This window comes from Microtus oregoni, unplaced genomic scaffold (assembly GCF_018167655.1).
Source record: "Microtus oregoni isolate MIOR12 unplaced genomic scaffold, Mior012 000019F_ref0000042, whole genome shotgun sequence".
Lineage (NCBI taxonomy): Eukaryota > Metazoa > Chordata > Mammalia > Rodentia > Cricetidae > Microtus > Microtus oregoni.
The window spans coordinates 24,785,821-24,799,452 of NW_024543078.1; the positions used below are offsets into that span (position 1 = coordinate 24,785,821).

General features: G+C 38.0%; 1 non-coding gene across 1 annotated transcript; it reads left to right on the forward strand.

Annotated features, from left to right (window-relative positions):
* Window positions 1–493: 493 nt before the first annotated feature.
* LOC121459951 lies at window positions 494–614 on the forward strand. The gene has a single exon (XR_005976012.1). It is a non-coding gene; the product is annotated as a small nucleolar RNA SNORA67 (small nucleolar RNA).
* Window positions 615–13,632: the final 13,018 nt, after the last annotated feature.

Here is a 13,632-nt window from a genome sequence, read left to right on the forward strand (position 1 = left end):
GAAGCCATGTTGAGTGAAGTAGGAATCTTGGAGGAGAACCTACAATCACTAATTCACTAAACCATCGTGATTCCCAAATACATTCTAAGTATTTATCTGTATATTCACAGACCATGTGTGGTTCTCAACTCATCACCATAGAAACTTCTCTTTGCAACAGAGAAGAACCACTACAAAAACCCATAACCAAATGTAGATGGACACTATAAAGTGGTCCCAAACTAGCTCAGAATTGAGGATAATGAAGGGTTCTTTATTTAGGGGCAGACTCACAGATCACATTCCTTTGCATGAGCAGGGAACAGGAACTGAATCCAGAAGGAGAGAGAGAGAGAGAGAGAGAGAGAGAGAGAGAGACTATACAAGCAATATATCTGCATTTATAGTATAAGAGACCATGCCCAAGTGGGCAGGTATCTTAAAGGCTATTGGCTAAAGGAGTTCCCACAGCAACCAAACAAAATGCAGAAAATAAGAGATGGTATGGTTCCCAGTCCAAACTGATGTATCTAAAAGATAACTCCTTTTTCAGGACTGTAGCAACTTGGAAGATAATCTGGCATGCCTGAGGTCTGGGGAACAAGGGTTGCTTATGCCTTTTCGTGCCTATATGTATGTAAGAAAAAAAAAGAAAAGAAGAAAAGATAACTCCTGCATCCAAGACTCAGGGCAGAAAGAGTATAAGAGTCAGAGAAGCAGTGACTTTTTGTGAGATGTGTCTCCTAGAAATCCCAGAGAGATATAAAATATTTTAATTAATACTTTCAAATATTATATAATTCATCTTTCTTTACCATTTATAATTTTAATCTTATATTTACAAATAAATTCCAGTTCAACTAGTGCACCAGAAACTAACAACTAGCCATGAAATTATTACCCTGACAAGTCAATTGTTTTATGTTAGTACTAGAAATGTATTTCTCTTTTATGCAAGTTTTGGGAGCCAAGATATGATGGGAAAGTGCAAAAACAGAATGGAAAAATTATATTGGCAGCTCCCTACCTCCAATATATAATTTTATTCAGGAGAAACTGAACTGAACTAACTAGGGGGTAGTGATTATAGCTGCTATTTACTGAGAATATCAATATGCCATGTGCTAAACATGTTTACTCGATTTAATCATAAGAAAGATGCCTATTATATATCAGTATGTCTACTTTATGGGGACTAAACATTGACTAGGCTATTTGGGGTCTCTTCAAGCATTGCTTCTGGCAGGGAAACAAACTACCCTGTAAGATGAAGAATAAAACCCAAGTCAACTCCACTTTAGCAGGTCTTGTGTCAAAATTTTCTAGGGTCCGACCAAATGGTTTATCTTCCTTACACAGTTCATTGCAGTAAAACCTTGTCCACATGACAATTATCTTAACCAAATTTTAGACGTGACTACATAAAAAAACTCTTTTGCAAAGTACACCTCTTTAGCTAAGCACCTGTTACCATACGAAGGGGTCCTCATTCACAAGTAACAGTGTTCAGGGTAAGGACCTGAGGAGAAAGGATTTGAAAAAAGTGTAAGGATGAATTCTACTGATGGAGGGTGCAAAGCCCATAAGACCTTTTTCATAAGGATGGGTTCTAATCAATGAATGACAAAGCTCAGAAATTGAATCTAAACAAAGCTCAGGATTTAGGGGATTCCAGCAAAAGTTGCTACATAGAACAGCAAAAGATTATATGTCTGTTTTTATGCAAATACCATACAGTTTTTTTAACCTGTAATAGAGCTTGAAATCAAGAATAGTGTTACCTCTGGAAGTTCTTTTATTGTACAGGATAGTTTTAACTATCCTGGATTTTTTGCTTTTCCTTTTAAAGTTGAGTATTGTTCTTTCTAGGTCTATAAGTATTTGTGTTGGGATTTTAATAGGGATTGCACTGAATCTGTAAACTGCTTTTGGTAAAATGGCCATTTTTACTATGCTAATTCTATCAAACCATAAGCATGGGAGATCTTTCAATCTTCTGATTTCTTCTCCAGTTTCTTTCTTCAAAGATTTGCAATTCTTATCTTACAAGTCTTTCACTTGCTTGGTTATATTTACCCCAAGATACTTTATATTATTTTTGGATGTTGTGAAGGGTGTTATTTTCCTGATTTCTTTCTCAAACTGTTTATTGTATATAGATAGGAAGGCTGCTGTGGTTTTTTTGTTAGCTTTTTTGTTTTTAGTTACTCTTGTATCCAGAGAGCATCTACAACAAATGGTGCTGGCATAACTGGATGTCTTCAATTAGAAGAATGCAAATAGATTCCTAACTATCACCCTGCACAAAACTTGTACCCAAGTGAACCAAAGACCTCAACATAAATCCAGATATGCTGAATCTGATAAAAAAAAAAAAGAAAGGGAGAAATAGCCTTAAAGGCACTGGCACAAAAGAGAACTTCCTGAATAGCACAAGCAGTATCGACAATGGTAAAGAGAATCTCACGAAATTGAAAAGCTTCTGTAAGTCAAAGGATATCATCAAGAGGACAAAATGGCAGAGTATAGAATGGAAAAATATCTTCAGTCCTGCATATGACAGAAAGCTTATTTCCAAAATATATAAGTAGCTCAAGAACTAGACATCAAAAAATAAATATTCTAATTTGAAAATGCAGTACAAACCTAAAGAGAGAATTCTCAACAAAAGAGTCTCAAATGACAAAAAAAAAACGCATAAAGAAATGTTTAAAATCCTTAACTATCAGGAAACCAAATCAAAATGGCAATGAGACCCCTTCTTACATCTGTCATAATGGCTAAGATTAAAAAGAAAAACCAAGTGACAGCTAATACTAAAGAGAATGTGGAGCAAGGGGAACATTCCCCCAGTACTGGTGGAAAGGCAAACTTGTACAGTCACTTTGGAAATCAATATGGCAGTTTCTTAGAAAATTGGGAATTGATCTACTCCAAGGCCCAGCTATACCACATCTGGGCATATACCCAAAGGATGCTCCACCTTACAAGGACAGTTGCTCAACTATGTTCATTGCAGTTTTATCTGTAATAGCAGAACCTGAAAACAACCTGCATGCCCCTCAACCAAAGAATGGGTAAAGAAAATATGGTACATTTACACAATGCAGTATTCCTTAGCTGTTAAAAAATAACGACATCATGAAATTGAAAGGCAAATGGATAGAACTAGAAAATAATCATCCTGAGTGAGATAACACAGACCCAGAAAGACAAACATGGTATGTACTCGCTTGTAAGTGGATATTAGCTGTTAAGTAAATGATAATCAAGCTGCAATCCATAGACCCAGAGAAGCCAGGTAACAAGGAGGGCTCAATCCGGGATCTTGCTGAGAAAAGGAAACAGAAGAGATTTTGTGGATGATCTGGGGATGGGAACATGAGGGATCAGGTTGGATCAGGTGAAGGAAGGACAGACAGGGAGAGTATTGAAAGAGACTAATGAAAAAGGGTGCATTTTGGGGTAAGATAGAAAACTTCTGCAAGGGAAACTCCCAGAAGTCTACAAGAATGACCCCAGCTATGAGTCCTAGCAAAAGGGGATATGTAGCCTGAACTGAGCAGGCAGGACTTCCAGGGTAGGGACTGGGACATCAACCCAGCCATATAAATGTTGACCTACAATCTATCCTGCCTATAGAATGCACTGGGGTTAAGAGTGGCACAGAGATAGTAGAAGTGGTCAATCTATGACTATTCCAGCCACAGACCCATGCCAGGAGAGTGAGCCCACACTGCGTGAAACAACAGGACCCAGGGAAGTGGTCCAGAAACCTAGGATAGAACCAAACATGACTGCAGAAAAAAATGTCACTTTAATGATGCCTAATGATATACTGCTATACTCATAGTTGGTGCCTAGCCCAACTGTCATCAGAGTGGCTTCCCCCAGCAACTGATGGAAACAGATTCAGAGACCCACAGCCAATCATTAGGTGGAGCTTGAAAATCATGCTGAAGCTAGAAAGGAAGGTTGTAGAAACCAGAGGGGCCAAGGACATCATAAAAAACCCACAGAATCAACTAACCTGGGCTCATAGGGACTCACAGATACTGAACAGACAACCAGGGAGCCTGCATGGGACTGAAATAGGTACTCTGCATGTATGTTACAGTTGTGCAGCTTAGTCTTATTGTGGGACTGTCTTTGACTCTTTGGGGGGCTTTTGGGACCCTATTCCTCATATAAGGTTGCCTTGCCCAACCTTCTACAAAAAGAGGCACTTAGTCTTACTGCAACTTAATATGCCACACTTGGTTGATATCCATGGGAGATCTGCCCTTTTCTGAATAGTTGGTGGGGTGGCAGGGAGACAGGGGAAGAAACTGGGAGGATAGGAGGAAGGGAAAACTGCAGTCAGGGTGTAAAATAAATAAATATTTTAAAAATGGCGAAAGATCACCAAGCTGTTAGACAACATCCATATCAGCCTCCCAGGCAAACAGATGTCAGTCATTTTCTTCCCTTGAAGAAAAGACCTGTGCTTTTAACAATTCTGGTTTTTCTAATGCTTTCTAGAAGCTGTGCCTCCTCCTCTAGGCAAGATAAGCAATTTGCCCAGTGTTGAATGAATATGTCGAGACATACGCCAGGTTTGTCTAATTTCAAAAAGCTAAACACAGTTTGTAGAAAATACAGATCAAGCACTCAATTCCATGCACATATTCTACATTATCTAAAATAATTATGCGAGAAGTTTGCATGTTTTTCTGGTTTTAGCAGGAAGATAATAGACTATATTGGACAATCCTCATTCAGAAGAAACTTCTGGAACTAAAGACAAGCTGAACCTAAGTAAATTTACTGAGTGGATCCTGACCACTTACAAATGATTATCAGTATGTATGGCAGTAAATGCACCATGAACACTTCCTCTATCCAACACATGAATCATGGGATTAGATACCCACTCAATGCAGGGTTAACTAATGATGTAATACTTACCTTTTCCTCCAACAATGTGACAGCTAATAGAGTAATTAGAGCCATCACTGAAATGGGCATTTGAAGATTGCTCCAAGGCAGAATTTAGCTAAGGGACTGATCCAATTACACTGATCCAGCAAAAAAGAACCTGAAGTTTTAAAAGCCATTTGTACAGCATAATTGCATCACCTGGCTTTTCCTCCAGTAGACTCAGTGAATTCAAAATAAGAAACAGATAAAATACAGACCTGGGCTTACCTTGTATTCTTCAACTAATGTACACAATTTAATTTCAGAAAAAAAATATTATTAACCATGAAATATTTTGTGACACAAAAACATTTCTATAGAAGCTCTAAGCATACAGAGATTTAGTTTCATTCATTCTTTAATGGTTTATTTTTGTTGTCAGCTTCATAAGATCTAGAATCACCTTGGAGGGAAATCTTTGGGTAGGTCTATGAGGGATTTTGCAGATTAGGTTGCCTGTACTGGGAAGAGCCACTCCAGTTTCCAAACTTGACTAAAAGGAAGAAAGCAAGCTGAGTATTGCCACTGATCACTCTCTGCTTCCTGGCTGTCTGTGCATTGTGACCATCTGACCATCATGTCTTCCCCACAATCATAGAATGTAGTCCCTCAAAGTGTAAATCAGAGTAAACTTGTCTGCCTTAAACTTCTTGGGACATAGTTTTCCATAAAAACAAGAAAAGTCACTGAAAGAGTTACCTTTTATAATGTCAAAAAAAGGGGTTGGAAAAATTGCTCAACCATTAAGAGTTCCAAGCTTTGATTCCCAGCACCCATGTGATGTATCATAACCATTTATAACTCTAGTTCCAGGGCACTGAATATTCTCTTCTGGCCTCTTAGGGTGCCAGGAACATACATGGTCTTCAGACATAAATACAAGTAAGGCATCCATACATATAAAAAGTATTAAAATATTAAATAAAATGACCCAAAAGATCCTTTTCTTTTGAAAAGGTTCCATATATTCTTAAATGTAATACAAGTGTTAATTAGTCTCTCATTAGTTGACAAGAAAAATAAAAACCAAGTATTTGTCAGTTAAGATACTTGCTCAGTCTCAATACAGGGAGGGAGGGGCTTGGTCCTATCTCAAATTGCTATGCCAGACTTTGTTGACTCTCCATGGGAAGTCTTATCCTTTCTGGGGTGTGGGGAGGGAGAAGGGAAATAGGAAACTGTGGTTGGTATGCAAAATGAAAACAAAATTTTAAGTAAAAATAATAATAAAAAAAGATAGGCAAGAATGGCACATAAATCCTGAATTGTCACAGTTTACTGTAACATGAGGGCCTGTGGGCACTATTCTGTAATATGATGGCCTGCTTGTTGGGGTTTTTGTCCTGCCCTGTTCCCACAGCCAGTCAGTCCCAAAGAAAATCACAAAGAGGTCTCCATGAGATTATAAACTGATTGGACCATTAGCTCAGGCTTCTTATTAGCTCTTGTAGCTTATATTAACCCATTATTCTTATTCACATTAGCCATCATGGCTCAGTACTGTTATGAAATTGCTGCGGTTCCTGGCAGCTTGCAGCGGGTCCACAAACCAAGGTGGTTGGTCCCTAGACATGTGGCAGCAGTCTGGTCCCCGGCGAGAGGTGTGAGCAGAGGCAGCAGATGGGAGGCACATAAACAGGCACATCATACAGAATAAAATTAGATATTTATTAGTTGAGTTATGGAAGGGAAGGAAAAAGGGGAGTGAGAGAGGAGGGGAAAGAGAAAGGAGAAAGAGAGACAGAGAGAGAGAGGGAGGAGAAAGGAACAGAGAGAGCCAAGATGGTGAGGGAGGGAGGAGCTGCAGGGAGTGGGTGTGGCTTGTCGCTTAAAGTGATGAACAATCATAACAAGTACCTGTTTCAGTGGGGCAGGTCACATCCTGCTTCTTCAGTGGTCTGCACAAGACTGGGGAGAGAGCTTCCTTCTTCCCAGAGTTCTCCTGTTCTCATCGCCCAGCCTCTACTTCCTATCTGGTTGACCTGCCTATACTTCCTGCCTGGCCAATCAGCATTTATTTAAAACATGATTGACAGAATACAGACAATTCTTCTGCACCAGTTTACCATAACAATGATCTTTCACTCATCATTACCTGTAGAAGATGAGGCAGTTTTCACCTTATTTGTCCACAGTGATTCATTAATCAAGCTGTCTTAATTAGAATTTCTGTCTTTGTGAAGGGACACCATGATCACAATGACTCTTCTAAAGGAAAATATTTAATCAGCATGGCTTACAGTTCAGAGGTTTAGTCCATTATCAAGGAGCTGAGTGTTCTATATCTTGATCTACAGCTAACAGGAAGTGAACTGTGACACTGGGTTTAGCTTGAGCATAGTAGACCTCAAAGCCCACCCCCCCCCAGTGACACTCTTCCTCCAATAAGGTCGTACCTACTCCATGGAAGCCACAACTCCTAATGGTGCCACTCGCTATGAGCTTATGGGGGCCAATTACATTCATACTATCACACAAGCTGATGGGACAACATGATTCTGCCATCTCAGAGTTCTTCTGCCACCTCTCCATTCTAGCTTTTCCCAAGTGGAAGGGAAAGATCATGAGGATGAAGATCATTTCATAATTATCTCAGGCAAGAAGTGATGCACATGACTTCTCCTTAGATTTCGTCAGTTAGAACAAGCTCTATGGTCTCCTGATAAAGTAAAAAGAAGGTGAAAAGTATAAAGAGAAACAAAGAACATTCAAGAATTCTCTTGCCACAAATGAGTGATCAGGGACAAAGAAAACAAAATAGAAATCATAATAAAATGTATTCACTTATATTCTGCTTATAAAGTTTGGTAATATTCACCTTTCCCAAACATAATTGACATAAGTAGTATACATTATAATCACCTAAACATTGTCCATTACAACCCTCAAACTAAAGATAAAACAAGATTCTAGGATTTATGAATACAAATGCTCTTATCTTTAATTTTTAGATATATGGCTGTACTACTTTTCCTTACTCTCCTGTCCATTAGTAAGGAATACGAGAGGGGGAAAAACACTAAAATAAAGATAAGCTTTGCTTACAGTACAGCCTTACTTGAAATAAACTCTTTCTCCATGATTGACTGATGAGAAGCTTGTAGAAAATGATACCATTAGTCACCGTGACATGGAAATGCAAAAGGAGACCAGAATAGAGGGTTGTTCAGCTATGAAGGAGTCTTCAGGTCTCATCCCCTGTAGTCACCATCACCCCACATGGTAGATGAGAGGTCTCAATCAACATCATCTGTGGGGTGTAAACAATGAAGCCTTTGTTCCCTGCCTCAAAGTGGATAATGGGTAGTATTGCTGCAGGGACATGTCAGCAGAAAGCCACCAAAAGATAACATATTTTGAACTGAAGAGAACTGTGCTTTTTAGATGGTTACATATGTTTCCCTTTCTCTCCTTAGAATAGGACAACCCTGATTTCCTTACATTGGCCAGATTGGAAGCAAAATTGTAAAGTCAGTAGGTCTCCTACCCTCGCTTACTCTCCCTTTCTGTGCCTTCCTTTCTGGTGGGCTGTGCTGCTTCCTTCTCCAAAGTGCACATCATTGTGATACACTCTGAGTTTCTTTATGCGATGAGTCAGAGCATTCGGTAAGTTCCTACCAGGATGCTGCTATATTATTAAGATACAGTTCCTACACTAAAAGTCTACACAGATCTACTGTCATGGCTCTCACTTGTCACCTCAGTGCTCTAAAGGAAGAGGTAGAATTACTACATTAGACTGGGCATCATAGCAAGACCTTGTCTTAACATGAATGACTAAATAAATAAATAAATCACAGTGTTCTAAAAAAGTAAAAATCATAAGCACACAGTATTGTTTTCTTTTAAATTAGCATTATTAATCATATAAAAGAATGTATCTCATTTTAATATTTTAGTATATATAATATTATTAATCATATAAAATAATGTATCTCATTTTAATATTTTAATATATATATATAATATTCTTTGGTCATATTCACTACTCACTACCACTTTTGTACCTCCTCCTATTAGCTTAGTTTTCAGAGAAAATAGAGTAAGGATTAAACTAGAGAAAGCCACACAGCATAATCAGAAACAGAGTTTTCCTTTGGTTATGACCCATTTATACAGAAAGAATATACTCTTGGTCCAGTGACCCTTAGGATAAAGACACCTTCAGTATAATCCTGGAGACCTAAGTTCAAACCCCATAACCCACATAAAGTTAAAAGAAGAAAACCAACTCCCCAAAGTTGCCTGCTAACCTACATATCCATCATGCACATAGACATGCATGCACAATAATAATAATTTTTAAAGAATATATCTCTTAGAAAACTTATAATCAGGCAGAAGAGATGCTTGTATAGTAACACAAGAATCTAAAAGTCAGCATAAAAAGCTACCTGGAGGCATAGTCTCCCTAAATTCATGTTCCTTAGTTAAATAAAAATTGTCTTAGGATCATTTTAGTAAGAATCACCTACAAACATTGTTACAATGTAGGTGCCACCCCTCAAAATAGCAGAGTCCAAATCCCAGAGAAGCAGAACTAACAAGATAAAACCTTCATCACCTAAAATTTCAAAAACAATGGGAAAAGCCCTATGAGCCACAAACTACTCTTCAAATACATAGTGGTGATCATGCCACCAACCTACTCGTTGAGATAATTTAGGTGTGTGTTTATTGACTTGTATTTTTTTAAAACAGGATCTTGCTACATAGCCCAAGCTAGCCTCAAGTCAAGCTCCACTTACTCCAGCCTCCCAGTGCTGGTATTATAAGGGAGTGCTACCAACCCTTCTCTAAGTGGACTGTTTTGATTTGTATAAATCCTAACCACAGAAGCCCGTTATAAAAACACTGATTTTCTTCACCTAGTGGTGGGTCCTTGTATTTTTTTTTCAAAAACTGCTCACCTGGATGATTCCATTGTGATTGAACCACAGCATCTACCCACTAAGAAAGAACTTGCCATCAAAACCAAAGCTCAGCCTGGTAGCAATTTCATTATTTCCCCCCAAACAGTCCAGAGCAGTGTAGCATCTGCTTCAACACAGAACAATGTTACTCTAATTCTTAGATAGCAAACTCAGATGTCGTTCACACAAAAATAACACAAAAAATTCACTGTTTTGTTTTTCTTCAGCTTTATTTTACCATATTTAATCATCTCAACAAAGACAATGGCTGAATCTTACTTTTTATGTCTATTGAAACATCACCAAAGAACACATAGATTGTTTTTCTCTCCCTTTCACAAATTAAGTTAAAATTATAGTAAAGGAATAAAGTCACACGAGGTGGGTATAAAGGAAAGGACAATGATATATTTGTTAGATATTAACTTTTTGGAAAAAAATGTTAAGAAAATGGAAAAATTAGGAAATCAGAGCAAGCACACATGAAGGAAGATATAAAATAAATACCAAGTGACAGAGCTCTAGGACTATGACTCACTGTACTTATAGAGGTTCATGCATAAGGAAGAAAGGAAGAAGAGAAAAGCATCAAGGAGTCATCTGGAATTGAAGGATTCTTGTTTATACACAAGGACTGTCAAAGCCCTAAGCCAGACTGACCTCCTAAATTGCCAAGTATAGCATATAGTTCATGCCTTGGGTTAAGGTAGCAGAGAAAACAATTGCAATAAGTTACTGGTTCTGCACAAACTCTCTTTTAGCAATGGAGTCAATGGGACTGGCACCACCATGATAAAGAGGAACCTGCACCATTTTCCTTGTTTGAATGATTTTGGCTAATTTATACTGCAGAGCAAAGAAAGGAAGGGAAAAACATTGGCATTGAAAGAAAAGTAACAGGATTTGGGAATGGAAAAATTGAGGTTTCAGCACATATTTACACTGTAGTTCAGGCTGGCCTGGAATTTGCTGGATAGCCCAGACTGGCATTGAAACTCCTAATGATATTCTTGACAGCTTCCATCACATGTGAAAACAAGAAGTTAGTCTTCAGAAAGAGTTTGAGTATAGAGCCTAACTTCTAAGATCTTCTTCATAATCCTATGCACAGATACCCCCCTCCTCTGAAGAAATTTTGTCAGAATCTGAACAATGAAAGTTTTTGCCATCATGTCACCCACCCCTACAATACTACCCCCAGCAGAAGACTCCTGGAGATTTTTCTAGAAAAATTTGTATTAAAAAAAATGGGAGTTGATATCTTAATTGTTTTTCTGTTACTGTGGTCAATTGCCATGACCAGAAGCAACTTAAGTTTATTTCAGTTTCCAGTTCCAAAGAGCTAGAAGTCTACAAAGGTGTGGAGGCAAAGCAGCAGGAGAAGGAAGCTGAAATACTAAGCAGACATACTAAGCAGGTGAAGTTATAAACCCACCCCCAGTGAAGGACTTCCTTCAGCAAGGCTCCATGTACCAAATGTCTACCAAGTGGTGAGCAAACCTTCAAACACACCAACCTATAGTAAGTATTTCTCACCCAGACTGCAAAAGTTGGCCATTTTCCCAAACAATATACCAGATCCATTTGGCTATCACCCTACAGTTAAACCTATTAGTTGACTTAAACTAACAACAAATTGAAATTATAGTGATGAATATTGATTGTCAATTTGTCAGTCTTCAGAATCACTTAGGAGCCAAATGCCTATGGAAATGTCTAGAATTAGAATCTCTTTATTATATTAATATAGGTGGGGCTATTCATCCTCTCTAAGGGTGGGGTACCATTCCATGGTCTTTGCCAGACTAAATGAAAAGGAGAAAATGAACTGAGGAGTAGCATTTATCTTTCTCTCTGCTTCCTGACTACAGATAAAATGTAATCAACTCTTTCATTCCCCTGGAGTCATGCCTTCTCCACCATGCTAAATTGTAAGTTAAAATATACCCTTCCTCTTTTAAGTTGCTTTTGTCAGTGTGCTACCTAGTTTTTATGTGAGCTTGGCATAAACTAGAGTTATTGGGGGGAAGGGGAGAAATCTTAACTGAGGAAATGGCCCCATAGGGGTAGCCTGTTGATAAGTCTGTAGAACATGCTTTTTGATGATTGGTGTTAGAGGGTTCATTGGGATAATTGCAAGGTTCTCTAAGTGCAGGAAGGTTCATCTTGTGAAAATCCAGTTTTGTTTGAAATAGGATAACCTAACCTAAGACTACTCCTGAAGGCATTCCCTGCTCCAAAATAGCCAGCTGGGAAGGGTTTTCCAAGAGTCAACTCAGAAGACAGATTTGTCTCCCAGGCTGCATCTGGAACTGGCAGCAGAACTTGGAAGTATCTCCCACATGTTAGTGGTTTTATAGACATGATAAATGCAAGAGTGAGTGATGGGGATCATGAAGGCTTATGTTAAGGTTCAGAAGGACATTAATGTATACCACAGTCAGAATTCCTTCCAGAAGTCCCTGATAGGTTATTGCATTAAGCTAGCAAGGTGAAGCTTAATTAACAGTGGAGATCCCCCAAGGCTTAGATACTAGGACTATGGGCAGTCTGCCAAGAGATACTGCATCATCAGAATGGGGGCTGGCCCAAGAAAGTAGTTACATGTGTTTCGGTGGGAAGAACTGGAATGATGGAGCTACCCAAGCCTCCTGGAACTGTTGTTGACTATTTTTTATTCTTCACTAATATTCACATCTTCAAATAACAGACCACAACATTTCTCCCTTTTGTCTAAATAAAAATAGAAGGTTTTAACTTTAACATAGTAAGGCTATATATAACAAAAACAGTTATCAAGTAAGAATTATATTTATAATATTCAGTCCATTTGTAGTTAGCAAATTCAGAGAAAATACTCCATTATCTATCTTTCTTAGTGAATCCAAAGTTTTATATCTAATTTACTTTCTATCATAACTAAGGCAAAAAAATAACTCTAACTATTTAGTCTTTATCTCCATTAAAGACCCCAGAAAGATGTAAAATTATCTAAGAACAGAGACATCTGGTTGCCTAGACAGTTGCCCAAAGTTCCTCTGCAACATTGGGGCATCTGTCTTTGACCTACAAGGCAAGAATAACTAGCCAACTTGTCAGTGAAGCAGGAATCTTGAAGGATTGTCCTATCTTGTCTTGGCAATGTTCAACAGTCTTTTTCCTGTGTCCTTGCCACATTGAAAGCAAAGTCCCTATTGAGTTTCTTTTATGCCCATTGAAGACCACTCAGCTGTCTAAAATATACCTATTTAACCTTGAAAACACACCCAATGTGACCACAAGTTCAATTATTATAGATTAACTACTAACTTCATTTCTTAATTATACATTGCATTTTTAAATGAGCTACACAAGCATTTTACCCCAAACAAGATTAGAAAAATACATACACTATAACAAAAATAACTTCAAATTTGCATCAATATAACAAAATATTCTCCAACACAAGTATTTGAGATTAAGAGTTGTCTTTTTGTTCTATATTCCTATATTTTCATAAATGATAACAAATATCCATTACCCATCAAATAACCAACAACCTAACACATCACTTCTTAGAAATATGTGTATCATCTTCTCTAGACTGCTTCTTGTTGGCTGTGGACACAGGTATCTTTAAGAATCCCTGAGAAAACTAAGATAATGGCCCAAACCTGGAAAGACCAGTGGAAACCTTTGTTGATATATTCACTTGTCAAAATTCAGAAGCTCTTCTCCAATAAAACCAGATCTATATTAACCTAGAATGAGTCCACTGTAGTAAGGAGGCTGCTTGTTCATT